Raw genomic sequence first — 3090 nt, 5'->3', positions numbered from 1 at the left:
CCCGCCGGCTTCGGGAGCGGAGCTGGGCGCCGACGTGGCCGGGGATCCGAGGAGAGAAAGACCGGGCCTTGGAGTAAGGGGGCGCGAAGAGACCGAGGGCAGTCTACTAGGGAGGGGCGCGCTGGAGGAGGAGATTCACGTCCCGCCGAGGCGCGGGAGCGGGACCACCTTGAGAGGCACCTTGGGAGCCTGGTGGCAGCGAGGGAACGACCCTTGGTGAAGAGCGAGTGGTTCGGAGACATTTTCTTGATAAGGTCCTAATTCCTCCATGAATCGAAAGTTTGTGGGTTCTGTCAGCCTCAAAATCCCCGCTGTCCCAAACAGTAGCCACTGGCCACACGTGGCTGTTGAGCGCTTGAAATGTGGTACTCTGAATTGAGATGTGCCGTAAGTGTACACACCGGATTTGGAAGACGTAGTACACACACACACACACACACACACACACACACAATCGCATTAATAACGTTTCAGTTTGATTACATGTTGAAATGATAATGTATAGGTATATTGGGTTACTCTTTTTAAGTGACTACTACAATATTGTAAGGAGTCCCTAGGTGGTGCAAACTGTTAACACGCTAGCTCAGCTGACTGAAAGTTTGGAAGTTCAAGTCCACCCAGAGGTGCCTAGGAAGAAAGTCATTGAAAATCCTATGAAGCACAGTTCTACTCTTACACACATGGTATCTTAGGCTGGGTGTGTTCTCTAGAGACGCAAAACCAGTGAAGCATATGTGTGTGTATATATATATATATGTACATATATATATATATATATATACACTCACGGAGAGAGAGAGATTTATCTCAAGGAAATGGTTCACACAGTTGTAGAGGCTGGCAAGTCCCAAGTATGTGGGTCAGGTGTCAGGCTAGAAGCTTCTCCTGACTCAAGTAGCTGCAGGGGCTGATGAACCCAAGATCAACAGGTCCAACAGCAGGCTGCAGAGGCTGACGACGAATCCAAGATGGGCAGGTAAGGCAGAAGGCTGCTGGTTCAAGTGCCAAGAACTGGACGTTAGATGATGACAAGCCAGATGCAGGATCCAGAGCAAGCAAACTAGCTTTGCCAGAAAGGTCCACATGTATATTAGATGCAAGTCACGCTCCCAAGGAAACACCCCTTACACCTAACTGGTTGATCACATCAGATCACATCATGGAGGATGACTATATCATTACCTAACTGCCAAACTGCATCATTACATAACTGCCAAACTGTTGAGCATCATGGCCCAGCCAAGATGATACACAACCTTAAGCATCACACATGGGGCTTCCATGAATCACAGTGGACTTTAATAGCAACTGGCTATATTTTATATTGTTAAAGAATTATAAGCTACACATGTGGTTTGCATTATGTTTCCATTGGACAGTGTTGCTCTAGAGGTGTGGCAGAGGAAGTCACACCTCGCCCCTTGGCCCCTCCAGCCACACCAAGGAAAGAAACAGAAGGTGGGTCTCCTGTGGGTGGGGGCATACCCTGGAGAATTAAGCTCCAGAATTATACAGGCAATTCCTCAAAAGGTCAGGGGTCCCGAATGTCCAAAACAAAGTGAGGGCCTCAGAGACCAGGCCTTCTAGCAGCCAACTCTGCAGGTTTAATGTGGTTTTCACCACTACTACCCCGACCATCCCAGGAATGGAAAAGATTCTAAGGACAGGCCTTAAAATGTATTTCTGCTGTAGTTGTTAGGTGTAGTTGAGCCATAGCGACCGTGTGATGAGAGAGTAAGCCATTAATAGTCTCATTAGGGAAGGAAGAGTAGCCCCTAGCCCAGCATCATACATCCTAGTGCCTTGGGGTCTTGGGGCTTCCCAGGACAGGTCCCGCCTTTTGGCTGGTAGGGCCTTGTCAGCCGCTTTCACCAGTGGGGCTAAGGCCCAGGAGAGGATGACTTGCCCAGCATTGGCTGTGTGCTGTGGAGTGGAGTCTGCAGTCCAGACTGACTCAGAGCTGGAGAAGCCAGGGTCTGGGTCTTGGGCCCTAGAAAGTGCTGGGGTTCGGCCGAGCCCACCCTGAGCTAGGATTCGGATCTCAGTTCTTTACTAGCTGCTTGGGAAAAACAGAAACAGTTCAGCTGCAAATGGGCCCCTGGGTGAGAAGCCCTATGGGAAATGAGAGGCTTTTAGGCCAACATGTGTAAGAACAGGGAAGAAACAATATTGTTTTGTGTAGCTTGAAGAACCCTAGCTAGTTGGGAGGCCTGCGTTCCAGAGCAGTTATGTTAACTCTGGAAAGCCACTGTACTTTTCTGTGCCTACGTCCTCATAGATAAAGGAAGCAGGCTGGCTGGATTGAATCAGTTGTTATCCCCCAACTATTTCAAGGAACTGTAGAGTATAGTGGAAGTGCATCAGGAGTTTATAACCTTTTATTTGACTTAACTTTTTAAACTTCTTTTTTAAAAGCCCTGATAAAAGCCAGTGTACACACTCATACGTGTTACATGCCGAAAGTGTTAGAGATCACGAATGTATTATTAAATCCTGCTGCCAGATTAGCTCATTTTGGGGGAAGACCTTTGAATAAAGCCTCTCCTCTGAGCAGTTTAAAAAAAGAGTATGAGGTTTTTGCAGAGTAAGCTGTTTTCAGTGAGCAAATCACTAAGCCCAGATTCGAGGAGAGATGACATAGACCCTGCCTCTCAGTAGGAGGAATGTGAAAGAATTTATGGACATATTTTTAAACCACAATTTTGCATGAATTAGGGATTTCTCAATACTGTGCAACCCAACATATAATTCCATCCTGTGCTTTGTATAAGTGCAATTGTCATATGTAACCCTGACTTAAAACCTTCTTAAAATTTTTTATCATATAAAAATTTATACATACATTGTTATGTGACCCTAATTGCTCTCTCCATACTGTGACAGCACATTCTTCCTTTCCACCCCTGATTCCCCATGTCCATTCAACCAGCTCCTGACCCTCTCTGCCTTCCCATCTCACCTCTGGACAGAAGCTGCCCGTTTAGTCTCTTGTATCTACTTGAGCTAAGAGGCACGCTCCTCACGAGTATCACTTTATGTCCCACAGTCCAGTCCAATCCCTGTCTGAAGAGTTGGCCTTGGAAATTG

The sequence above is a fragment of the Trichechus manatus genome, unplaced genomic scaffold (genome assembly GCF_000243295.1).
Source record: "Trichechus manatus latirostris isolate Lorelei unplaced genomic scaffold, TriManLat1.0 scaffold00090, whole genome shotgun sequence".
NCBI lineage: Eukaryota > Metazoa > Chordata > Mammalia > Sirenia > Trichechidae > Trichechus > Trichechus manatus.
The sequence above is the reverse complement of the archived record's forward strand: the minus strand, read 5'-3'. Positions refer to the sequence as shown.